The 13,740-nt window shown below is 38.1% G+C and overlaps 2 protein-coding genes across 17 annotated transcripts in view; one reads left to right on the top strand and one right to left on the bottom strand.

Annotated features, from left to right (window-relative positions):
• Positions 1 to 13,513, bottom strand: part of adgrl3.1 (adhesion G protein-coupled receptor L3.1) — a 110,923-nt gene extending 97,410 nt beyond the window's left edge. For 6 of the 11 annotated variants that reach the window (XM_077606152.1, XM_077606156.1, XM_077606157.1 and 3 more), the window contains exon 1: positions 13,012 to 13,513. The gene's annotated coding sequence lies outside the window, so the exon portion shown is untranslated. The remainder of the gene's footprint in view (positions 1 to 13,011) is intronic. The other 5 variants (XM_077606148.1, XM_077606153.1, XM_077606154.1 and 2 more) reach the window with 1 other exon arrangement.
• The window catches only part of LOC144077995 (multiple PDZ domain protein), a 126,166-nt gene that overhangs the window by 75,187 nt on the left and 37,239 nt on the right, over positions 1 to 13,740 (top strand). The gene's annotated exons all lie outside the window — the stretch shown is intronic.

Below are 13,740 nucleotides of genomic sequence, written 5' to 3'. Positions count from 1 at the left end.
AGCGCTATTGCAGTCAATATACCCCAACTTTAAAAACAATTTATTTTTTCATACCCACAACCTTCTCCTAACCTTAACCTTCATCCACAGTTACTGTAGAAAGAAAGATTAAAACATATTTCTCCAAGGCTTCTCAATAATAAATCTAAAGGTCAGTTTCTTTAATCAAACCAATGTGAGGATGATACATTGTCTCAATTTTCCCAATGCTCCCATTTGGTTTCCCAAAGGTCAAAATCTTGTGGTCCAGAAAAGTAAACAAGTCACTTGGTTGCACATTTTCTTCAATTAGAGTCCAGACAGCAAGTGGGAAAAAACAACAACTGGACTATATACAACTGGATTCTAATTTTAACGTACCAGGGACAAAAAGGGCCCTTGGACTTAGGCTCAAGTGACACCATTTATATTTTCACTCTCAAGTGGCAGCAATAAATTATGAAGAATATTATAAATCATCAGCTAGAACAATTAAAAAGATCAACAAAAACAGCAGTATTTGATGCATGCTATTTTCTTCTAAACTTTAAGAGTAACAGCTAACACTTAACACTTATTATAAAATAGTTGTATACTGTAGTTTTGACATTCTTCATTGTATGACACCTCCCTAAACTGTCATCTTATTTGATGAAAGGCAACCATATGTGTATCCCACCAAACCATATATAAACAGATCCTAAGGTGAGGTCTCATAGCAATCTATGATGAATAGGGAGAGAGGAACACACTTCCCCTTGCCCAGACGTCATCTGGAGTTAATCCTTAAGTATTGCGAGCACATGTTGGATGTGCCTGCACACGCTGCGCCTGGTGGTCTGATCCCCAGTTATAGATACTTATTGAAAGGGCCTCAATACTCCATGACAAAAAAATAGGACAAGATATAGTCTTTGCTCATAGTCGGAGTATCGTTGGGGTTTCCTTTAAACACAGCTTGTGCTACTGTACCTGTCATTTTTAAAGGGGTTGGAACCACTTGCACGCTGGAGTTGCCACAGTAAAAAATGGCATGCAGGTGTGCTTATTTATCCTGTACCTTGTGGTTCATCTCAGTGGACGGCAGTCTTCGGGTGTTGGTTACTGAAATTCTTTTTTTATACCAAATCACTACTTGGACGACGCTATTGTTCCACTGAGGTACATCCTCACATGAACATTGAGATTACCACATGGAGGATCGCACTACTCAACAACTCTAGTATGGTAAGTTCATCGCGAGGTGTTAGAGAGGATTGTCCATAGGGATTCCATATCTCAGATACAGGACGAGTAGTGTGGTTTTTGTCCTTGTCTCAGAACAGAGGATGAGCTCAACACTCTCAGTAGGGTCCCTCGGCGTGTTCTGCGGGGAGTGCCCTGGGAGTATCACGTACCAAACTGCTTAGAATAGACTTTTTGGTCCCTGTATGACGAATTGGTCCCATAGAAGGTTGTACTTTGCCAAGGCTGCTCATTTTCACAGACATTGCTCAAAGAATTTAATAAAACAGGGTCTAGGTGAAACATTTTGTAGGTTCCATCAAGTCATGATCAATAACTTTTCTCTTAACAGTTTGCAGCCTTTTGTGAATTTGGTGATTTAGGAGGATCAACACATCCACATTTATGGTGATGATCCTCAGTCAAATGTTTGCAGTGCTCTGTCTCTTTGGTAAAGATATCATGCCTCAAGTATCTTGGTGTTTTATTCAAAGGTAGGAGGAAAGGACCAGTAGACTGACAGGTGAGGCATGTATGCCACTGTGACTGATGTGGCTGTATCTGATGTAATGAAGCAAGAGTTTCACCTTTCAGATAAGCTCTCAAGCCAGTCAACATTCACAACTTTATCGAAAGCCAAAATGAGTTTTCTCAGCTGGAAGTAAAGTTAGGGTTAAAAGATTTGGGGAGGCTGGTGAGCATAGTGGAGTCTTCAAGAGGAGCCAGATTAAATGCCACAGATCGCTGGATAGGATACCTCCTAGAAATCAGTGAGGACAAAGGACAAACCATGGAGATCCAGGGCACACTGAAGAGATTGCTTTTACTAGGTGATCTGGGGATGCAAAGGATTCTTACTGGAAAAGCTGTCTGGAGAAAGCAAAGTTTGGCTTTTCCTGCATAAACGGTACTTTCCACCAACTAAAGAGGAAGAAAATAAATGGATTTTGTTTCCCGGAAATTCACTTACAATGATATATTTTATCGTTTTGACCCAATTCTATTATTATACATCAATATATGACTCTCTGTTGAAACAGTATTCGATGAGTAAATCAAGGTGATAATGGTGAGAAGTTCACATAGAAATATATATTTCTTAATGATTTTCTGACAGCAACATTCCACATTTTGTTTGACCTTTATGGTGTTATTCTATTTGTTAATGGTTTATCTCCAATGACACCGGTGGAGCCTTTAGAATAGTATATATTTTTTTAAATAACCACCCGATGGTACAGTGTTTTTTTTGCTTATTGGTGAACAGTCAAGGGTGTCGTCTGTCTTTCGCCCAAAGTCATAGGTTCTCGTTGAAATTGAAGATTTAATTTTTAAATATGGATAACCTACGATGACTCCCATAGAAAAACCTGTTACTCCAGTCAGTTGTATTGAAGTACAGTGTCATCCATTCATTACTCATTCTGGCTCTTTGTAATTATGATGATTTCACAGCACTTATTCATGATACGGTTTTATGTACAACACCCTTTCTAATTATGCGTTAGACAACAAATTGCACCATGAGGTACCAGAAATGGTGTGTGTACGCCGAGTACAGATAGATGCTGCACGTTCCTTTTAAGGGAGTGGTCCTGTTCATTGTAAGGCCACAACTTTTCCTTTAGATTTGGAGGTCTGATACGCAATATGGACGAGTGATGTGTATATATGGACTAGCCAAGCGTAAAATTAAAGACTTGTTGGTGTGTCCCACATAAATCTGTGAAAGGGAGAAAGAGCAAGTGAGGGAGGTATGTGATTAAACTAAAAAGGGGTTGATTTGTCCAGTGATTGTGAGTCAGTGAACTGTAATCAACAGCACTCAGCACCAGTACAATGGGACTTTTCAATGCAGGCCCGCACACAATCAAATCAATCCAACCCAGGCAATAAACAGACAATAGTATTGTGACACCTTTCTCAATCAATTTATGTATATCTCAAGACTCAGGCCAGTCTTGGATCTCAATAGTACAGATTTGCAAGATTTGGTGTAAAATTAGACCTTAAGATCCCAATTTAACATTGTGATATTACATATCCAAAAAGGATGTATTCCACTAATAAAATTGTTGCATGGCTTTAAAAAAATGGTATTTTGCCCCTACATCTAGAATATATGCCTTGGGTGTATAATGTCAAATATTTTGGAAATGTCCTTCACATCGTCCTTTGTTTGTGTTACCGAATGGGAGCAGTAACAAAACAAGCAAGAAAAAGCAACTTCACTAGTAGTGGAGTTAAAACCTCACTGTCTCTGAATGTGAACGGGTCACACATATGATGTATGAAGATATTTTTAGTGCACCTGATGTTCAAGAAACGTCCTGGTTCAGTTTCTTCCTCATAAATTATGTGTCATCTACCAAACAGTAAAAATCCAATCAAGAGTCCACTGTATAACACAAGTGCAATTTCTCACATGGTTAGAATGCACATGGTTTATGTGCTGCTGTAAGCCCGCAGGCCACAGCGGCGCTCATTCGTCTTGGCGTGACACTATCAGACTCCTATAGGAAAAACACTCAGGTGGCGTAAATGATTTTATTGCACAAGGCACAAGATATGTCTAAGGGAACGTGACAGGCCCTGGTATGTCCCATGTAAAGGGCCATGCTTGATTTTATCTTAAATGACTGTCCTATTCCCAGTTGAGACGAGGCCGCTGTGCTTATTTTAAAGTCAGCTGCGTCTAAGTGCGCTCAATGTAACCTTGCAGATTTAAGCACAGATATGTGCTGTTCTGATCAGCGAGTCAAAATGGATTCAACTTTAGGCCCAACAAGACTCTGTGTTTACACTTCAGACAAGTATAGAGGCTCGAGGAGTGAACAAATCAACACAAATGATTATCAAACCATTGATCATTACTGCATCTGATAATATCTGTGTTCTATCGAGCATGACTGCCTGGTCCTACTAATCATGCTCAACCAATCACATTGCATCATTAAGTAAGCTCCAGATCAATACTTCCTAGCACTTATTCTTCTCCTTGTCAAAAGGCCAGGAATGAAAACAGACCCATGTCGATTTCTATCTCAGCTTTGCCACCATCCTCTGATAAAAATAAATGACATTTAATTTTGTATTTTGCCATTTTCTTGAAAAATTATATCAACCTAAGTTTTATTTTTCTATCTAGGTTAACTCTTAAAAAATACACGTACGAACTAAGTAATAGAGTTAGAATGAAAGCCCAGTAACCAGGAAATTTAAGAAGCAGCTTGAGAAGCTGGTATTACGTAAGACCCTGATTCTGTACTATTTGCTCATTATGGAAAAACAAACGCAAAATACCACAGGGGATGCTTTGGGTGAATATTGTACACCAAGGGTATATAATGCTAATAATAGAATTGTAGCCAACTGTAAAAAATGAAACATATATATATATATATATATATATATATATATATATATATATATATATATATATATATATATATATATATATATATATATTTTTTAATTTTATTTAGGAGTAACATGGGGGTCATGTGAAGTGTTGCACGCATTAACTGGAATTCAGTTATTTCTAACAGAGAAAATGCATTCTATATCAATCATATATTGTGCGTCATATCCAAAATGTTATACATATGGTCTTTCAACAGCAATCGTCACAGACTGTGTTCATGTATATTTGCAGCATTGCTACGCAATGTTGGTTTTCTTTACTCTTGTTTTCTCCATTGATGAGACGCTCTTTTATAACGCAGCTCCGAGATTTATGCCTACAGCCCTTCCGTGACCTCATTGTTCATTGCCCCATAATTCAAATCTGCTCTGCTGTGTTGCATCACATTGCCTACTATGACTCATTTCCAAGCTAAACAAGTGGGGGCCTCGTAAGCATGCGATTGGCGAACAGCCGGGCGATCCAGATCGGAATTTCCCCCCATCAATATTATGGCGACGGACTAAAGACACGTGAAAAACACACACACACACAGTTTAAATTGACTCAACTGGGAAGAAGACGAGCAGACATAAATGCTATTGTAAATGATTTCCTGCAGGGACCAAAATAATCAGTAAACCTTTTGAGTGAGCTTCTTATAATTATCCCGGCCTGGTCCACTTATTCTTTATTCAGTTGCCACAAGGCAACGCGTGTCTTTGTGTGTGTGTCACTATACTTACAGCGGCTAGCAAATAACTATATATAGTGTTTTGGTGTTCGAAGTGAAGACAATTGATCCATGCCACATTGATGTGCATTTAGAGTATCTGTAGGTGAAAAGGAAGGCATGTGTGTGCTTAATTCTATTAAGACTTGCCAGTTTAGAAAGAAAATTGTGGTTAAGGGCAGACAGACAGAAAAAATGTTTGTTGAAATATATGATTTTTTTTTATAGGCCAAAGATAGCTAGATTACCTAATCAATAATTTAGAATGGGTAATATCAGAAAATGCCTAATAAATCAATTGTATGTGACTGGTAGATCTCAAGGATAGTGACAATTATTGCTGAACATTTAACCAAAATCAAATCAACACGGAGGCTTCTAATGCTGTGATAAACAGATTGAATCCAACCCCCGTGAAAAAAACTCTAATTATTGAATGATACAGAGAGATGGAAGAAAAATATTTTATTCATAGTAATTGAAAATTTAAAACGTCATTTCGGAAACCATGATAGAATTTTTGTTTACTAAGATTCCATTCTTTAAATTATGTCTTCCTATACAAATGCTCTCTTGTAATCTGCTCTTAAAATTCCTTATTGACAGGTACAATATCTCAGCTGGGCCTATTTTGACGTTCTTAAGATCACTGTCTCGCAGTGCTGCCATTTGTTCATGTCTGCCGATACCGACTCCAAAAATTCACGTTACTTTGTCTTTGAATTTTAATTTAAATATTTATTTTTTATTTTTTTATATTTATTCTGCTTTAGTAATAGGTTGAAAAGTTTTGGTATTAGACTTTCAATACTTGCAGTTTAATAGTCATTGCATCCCCACAGATGTCGTTTAACAGTGAGATTACAGTTTCCTGCTGAACAATACAACCATTGAGAAGGATTGCAACATTTATCAGTGTGTGCCTGTGCACAACTTCACACACATAAAAACACACACACAATCACACAACCACACAAATTTGTCTACACACTGCTCCAACCGGAGACAGCAAAAGTTAGGCCAACAGTTACATTCCCTCGATACATGGAAAACGATGGAATGATTTTCCAGACTTCCCAACAGTACTACACTTGATACTGACTAATATGTCTTTCACTTAGGGGTCATTCCAGTCAAGGCCATTGGTGCAATGAGTCAGTCAGAGTCCTGAGATCATAAAGCCAGTTACTGAGCCCGTCTCCCCGGCCTTTAGCAAGGCAGGCGTCTAATCATTTTGCCAAGTAAAGGCGTTGTGCTCTCATGCTGAATGAACCCCTAATGGGGTTGAATTATGGATGTGGTCATATTACATGTGTGGAGAGAATTGAGTTGTCGCTAGTCCAAGGTGAAAAATGCAAGGAGCCACAGTAGTTATTTGAGGGGTTATGGATGCTCGAAGGAAGGATATGTTAAGACATGACCGAGTGCTTTCGCTGGGTGATGAAGACTTTCGAGGATCTGACCTCATTAATTCAATACAGCATAGAGATGTCGTTCAGTGTTTTAAAAGGGCGTGTTTGAATTGGGTTGAAGTGGTTCTCCGACTGCGGATGTGAACCATCATCACATTAGGAAGGATGTGTCTGAAATCTAGTTTTTCTTCTTCTAATAATCGCAGGAATGAGTTTGTGTTTCACAGTCAAATGGTGACTATTAATTTACAGAATAGAGGAAGGTTTGTTGCGTCGGAAAGCAAAAACCAACCTTCGTCTGTGATTGTCTTTGAGGCTCAAACATTTATCTTGATGTGCATATATTAGCTGAATAAAGCACCAGAGCCGAGGAAGTGATTAGTGTATTTTTTTTAGGGAATTAACTCTCTAGGTTATTTTTCAACGCACTGGACTTAGCAGCTCTAGTAACCCTTGACTAATAAAATAAAGCTTGGCAGATGCAGAGATAGGACTTCTCATTAATTCATTTTTATCTTTTCAAGCTAGCAAGTGCCCAAATGTGCTTTTTGCAACTGTCACTCTCTGCAGTCAATCTTGTAAGTTAAGCTTTTGTTAACTTTATTAGCTCTGTGAGAATGATTTGCCCAAGCCCAAATCCACTCATTGCTCAAAACAAAACATTTTACTTGACAATGTACTGAATACAATACAACTTCTGGGACTAAACACTTGTCACTTCAGGGCACTGGATTTCCGAACTTTATTGATTCATTTTCCTTGCTACTTATATGTACTCGCAAGGACCGCGAGAGTTGCTGGAAACTATCTCAGCAGGTGAGGAATCAGCAGCCAATTGCAGGGCACAAGGAGACAAACAAACATTCACGCATTCGATTCATCAACACACAACATACTGAACTTGGCATCTTAACTATAACACTTAAATATTGATATAATAGCTTAGCAGATAGTTTTGTTCTTTTTTTAATGTATATATTTATGTTTAAATGTATAAAAAATCAAATTGTGCTATTGGCAATATAACTTGGGTGTCAATAGGGTGGATTTTTAAATACTATTACGTATTATCAATGTTTTTAACTTTGTAGGCTATTATAGTTGCAGTTGGGCCAAAGGAAATCCAGCGTACATCGCAGTGTAACTTCATTCTCATGGCAGAGAAAATCTCACAGAAAATAATTTGGAATTCGAGACGTCGCTCTGTCCCAAGCAAGGTATTTATTCTGGGATTCAAGGGTTTGTCAATGAACATGTGCACATGAGACAAGTTGGTCTTTGTAGGTGGCAAGATGCACTCCGGCGTACATTAAAGTGCATCTCATGTCATTAGAAATCTTGCAGCTAATGATTTGGAATTCAACAGAACGCTCTGTGGCAAACTAGGCGCTCTAGCGTGCAAGGGTGTATCTTTGAACAAGTACATGAGACAAGTTGGTCTTCATAGGTGGCCAGATGCACTTTACATTGCAGTGCATCTTGAGTCTCGTGTCAGCGCAAACCCGGTAGCAAACCCGGTAGCGCTGACACGAGACTCAAGATGCACTGCAATGTAAAGTGCATCTGGCCACCTATGAAGACCAACTTGTCTCATGTACTTGTTCAAAGATACACCCTTGCACGCTAGAGCACCTAGTATATATATATATATATATATATATATATATATATATATATATATATATATATATATATATATATATATATATATATATATATATATATATATATATATATATATATATATATATATATATATATATATATATATATAATACTATATATATAGTATTATATATGTATTTAAGAGTCATTGCTGTGACCCCATACTTCTGCCATTAGCTGACATTCAGTTTCTTCCCCTAACAATCCGACATAGCTCTTGTCACATCCAATTTGTGTCAAATCTAGCATCTATAGGCAAACTCAAAATCAGGACAGGCAAAACACATTTTTATGCAAACGTTCCAATCTGGATTTTATGGGTTCAACTGTGGGCCTCTAATGCTGCACACAATGCAATAGTAATAATAAGATCTATTGGTGGCATCTAGCACATTCTAAATTCCAGACTGTGGGGACAAAGTGGCGCAACGAAAAGAGGCAGAAGGAGAAAAGCAAAATGGAGCATGAAAAACTGCACTGCATCAACGCTCTCACTTCACTCTAAGTTAATATTGAGTTGTCGCTATGACGCACTCTTATAATGCGTGGAGGTCGAAGGCTGCCACCAAAGTATTGCAGTCACAGTGCGATTTTATTCTAGGGTCAGGCCCCACCCAAAACGTTTTTAAGTTCCTGTGGTGAGAAAACATATGGAGGGTGCAGGTCATCCTAAATATGATCTACAAGCTCTTGTCAAAAGAAAAAAATGCTTCTCGCTTTTTCATATTGGGCTTTATGGCTTCTTATCCAAAGCTTGTCAGTGTTTACTCCAGTCTTCATATAATATTTTCTTAATATAGTACATATCTACCACCGTAAGATTCCAAAACCTCTCGACAAGGAGGGATATAGGCCATCATCCTGCCACCCTTCAGTCCAGACCGCCACTAAATGGGGCTGTTTTGCCCCAGGAATTCGACGTATTCCAAACAAATTGTTAATATTGTCATAAATTCAAGGGTAAATATTCATGTTCATGCCATGCTTGCGTGTTTTTTTTCTTTGGGTGCTTGGTTTCTTCCAACTACCGAAAAATATTCTTGCTAGATTAATTGAGCAAACTAATTTATTCAGGGGTCAGAAGGTGGTCGTTAATAATTGTTTGTATCACTGCGCAATTGGCTGTCTGCCTACATTCCACAGAAAGCTAGAATAGCCGTCAGCACACCCACGATATAATTGTATGTCGATGATTGTATATTCACTGAACAAAAACTATAGTTGATTGTTAAATTTGGAATGATTGTGAAGAAAAATGGTTTTCTTTAGTTTTCAGCACAGCATGTCCAATATGTTTATGGAGTAAATCATTGTTCATACATAATATGTAGGTACAGTGACACACAGGGAGTGAGAAATAGTTTGTCACATGCAACGAACATGCTAACCTATTTCAATTTCCACATTTTAAACAAAAATCTTGTGAGATTATATTGCAGAGAATAACCAGAATTTAGCTATAACCACACCAACTGTCTTTTGTTAAAAACAACTTAATTATGATTACGTATATACAACTTTCCAATAATGTGTTATTGCCACAGTGCTAACTTGATGGTGTCCAGTCAATATAAACTCATCTCATTGTTCTCAGATGGTAATCCTTTGTCCATTAGAATCAACGCCATTCATCTCTATCTGTTTCTCAAATAATTTACCCTTAATGAGATAAAGTCATCAACATTGCAACAATTGAGCTGAGCATCATGCTTACTTGTCATAATATCCATGTCTCCTTCTACGTATGTGTGTGTTGCTGGTGTCTACAAAGGTTTAGGTTTCATTTTCCTAGAGTTTCAATGAGGCCACGAGGAAGAAACGGTGAATCTCTTATTCAAATCACAGGGGCTTCTATTTCAAGATTTAATATTGTTATAGCACTCACCACATTTCTAACCAAATGTTGTGCAGCATTAAAAGCTTTGAAACAAACAAAGCCATTAACCAATGAAGTGGAACACTCTGAACGTGCAAAACCATCATAATTTGCACAGTTTCCTCCAACAGGCATCTCTGTCTGCATTGTGAATCACATTAGGTGAAATTAGTTATTAAACTAATTAAATAAAGACATTACAAAAACTGAGAGAAGGGCCTTACTTGTGTTCTCTACTTATGTGTGTAGGGTATTGTCTAGTATTTTACAGCAAATACTTCCCGAGCTATATATATATATATATATATATATATATATATATATATATATATATATAAACATATATATAAACATATATATATATATATAAACATATATATAAACATATATATATATATATATATATATATATATATATATATATATATATATATATATATATATATATATATATATATAAACATGTTAAGGAGGTATAAGTATCTTGTCAGATTGGAAGAAAGGCCATCACAGTTAGAATGACAAAATCCCAAAACAATTCAGAAAACTCCAGTGTGTTTGCTTCAGTGCTTATAAAGCGTTCTAACCTAATCTGTAGTATAAAATCATGTTCCCATGCAGTGCTATACTAGAAAGGACATAACAGCGGATGGAATTGCAAGAAAACTTTGCTCGGGATTTTTATTTTCATGAAGAAAAAAAATCCCAATGGCCATGATAGATAGATCAGCATGAAGAAAAAACGCTGCAGTTTATTTTGTAGAGAATGTAGGCGCTATGCAAAGCATATTTTTTACAAAAACGTGCATTTTTTTCTAAGCACCGTTGTTTTATTCTTGATTTTTTTTTTAAAGGCAGATTTGATTAGCCCTGAGGTATTACATAATGCTACCACGATGCGCCGTCGAAGAGCCTTTTTATAAATAAGATTTGCAATTTCACTGTACAGGCTTGTGCATAAAGTAATAAATGAGGGCAAACCACTGTGGAATTTGTGTATGTGTTGCAGTCAAAATATTTGAAGTATACTGAGCATCTATATTTCATTAGATTTTGAGGAGTGTGCTGGTGCTAAAAATAAGGATTTACTGGGAGATAATGTAGTTTTGCCTCAGTTTCACCAAAGAAGCAATGGATTCATTACATATTAAAAATGAGTTTCGGTAGGTTTTTTATTATTATTATTTTTAAGAAGGCATTAGTGTTATTGTTTAGGTTGTTTTCATATTTACGCAAAAAAAGCCCTGGTCTTAACTGAGATGACAATATATAAAATAAGCATGATGTGACATTGACCTTTTCTAAAGCAGCATGATTTTATACAAAAACAAAATTCTTCTTCTGTGATTAGTAGAAATCAGAAAAATGAAGACATGCACAACATGGTAACTGGTCATTCAATTAATGAATGAAAATGAGTGGGACTAAGGGATGAATCACTTGCTGCTTTAAAAATATATATAAAATAACCTTAAAAAATAGTAAACTGAAATCATGGAATTAAGGCAATCCACTGTACAATTACATTAACTTTAACAGATGTGCTGGACCCAGATGTTTAACAAAAAAATCCACAAACATAATAATGTCCTCAGAGACAATGTGCACAACAACAGATGCTGCCAAAGTGGCAGTGAAGTGAATCTATAAATAAAACACACAAGTCCAAAGAAAAAGACATTCACAATGGCCTCCAATGGCCATTTTCCCACTAGCATTGCGCACCTGACACTTTTATTCCTTTTGACCGTTGCAGTGACAGATGACTCAACACAGTGTCACTAACTCCAGCCTTAGCACTTGCATCCACGTCGTCTTTGTGAGAATTTGCACACTACAAGCTAAGAGCCATTTCGATGCTGAGTGAAAATCGCCTATGATTCACAAGGGTCAGTGACAGAAAAAAAAACTCGATCACATATTGAAAAATTGCCAGTGTCTATTTTCCCATGAAAAGTAGTCCTAAAAATTCTGCAACAAATAGTCATAAAGGCTTGTTATTGTATTTACTGCTGTTGTCAACCTAGACAGAACAATATTGTGCCACCTTAGGCAGTTTTCATCAAGGTCATTTACTGTGCAACCCAGAGCGGGTGCTCAGTAAATAAGAGTCATAGCTTTCACTCATGAATCCGCATGATTGACATATATCCCTTAGTGCGCTGGCCTGCTGGATGGGCTACTGCTTTGATTACAGAGTGCTTGCGATGACTAGATTTTAAGACTGATGTTCACACCAAAAAAGCAGACTGCATTCCAATATATATAAATAACAGCCTGCTAACATGAGGAAAGAGAAGATGAAGATGATGAAGCTTGATAAATGACAGGCTTGAGAGCAATGCATATGCACTCTGCAGTGAAGCGGACACATGCGGAACAGAATAATAATGTGCAAGCTCTGTCCTCCGCCAGAATAATCTTATTTATTTATTTATTCATTTGAAGCATGCGTCTAGCTATAAATATTTTACGTCAGTGTGACGCCCATACAGCATCACAGGCTACATACAAGGTGACTATATAGCCCGCCACAACTCCTTTACATTAGGTTACATCCTAGCCCCCCACTCTGCATTCAGTGGGACCGGTCAAGTGTTGCCTTTCCAGGCCACATTCCCATGAGCAAGACGGGGTTGCCATGCCATTGGCATGGTGATCTGCACACAGGTTGATACATCATCATACAGTCTTGAGAGGAAGCAATAAAAAGGTTTACCGTATCACCAACAGGAGCACGTAAATACACATCCAGTCAGTGCACACCAAGAGGCGAGATTGCGACCGCTCTCGTACAGTCCTTAGATAGGATGAGAAATGACTTCACCGACTACGGTTCTTCTTAGGGAAAAAGAACCAAAATAAGCAGAAGAAAACGTGTGCAACCCTTTGCAAAGGAGCAGTAAGGTAGCGTGTGTATTCTCCTAAGCCACGCAGGAGGATGGACGGATGGAAGTCCGCTGGTCTGTGCAAGAGGAGGATAGAGGCGTATTTCTTTCCGCCTGTCTCCTCCCGTCCTCCCTCCCTCTCGTTCTCCCTCCTCTCTATCTCTATCCCACGTTATCGTTCCCCCCGACGCCTTTTTCCCCTTCTTTGACTTTTCTCCACTAGGGCAAAAAGAGTGCGGTCAACTTCGTCGGAGAGGGTCAGTGATGACAAACCGGTTAGATTATTTTTGGGGGGGTCGGCTGGGCCAAGTGGACGCTCAGGGATGAGAGCCCGGTGACATGAGGTTTGTGAGGCAAGGCGGGCGGGGGGGAGCTCAAGGATGGGTGGGTGGCTGTTTTAGGAGCGCAGGGGAGGCGGTGATGATTTCTGCCAAGGGGATGCACGCAGAAAGAAAGATAGAAAGAAAAACTGAAAGAAAGCGCGAGGAGAGAAGAGTGGAGAGACCAAGTGAGCTATCTGGTGGAAAACATGGACGTGGATCTGACTCCGAGATGTCTAG

Source organism: Stigmatopora argus, chromosome 7, assembly GCF_051989625.1.
Source record: "Stigmatopora argus isolate UIUO_Sarg chromosome 7, RoL_Sarg_1.0, whole genome shotgun sequence".
NCBI classification, from domain to species: Eukaryota; Metazoa; Chordata; class Actinopteri; order Syngnathiformes; family Syngnathidae; genus Stigmatopora; species Stigmatopora argus.
Note: the sequence above shows the minus strand (reverse complement) of the source record. Positions and strands in the feature narration are given on the sequence as shown.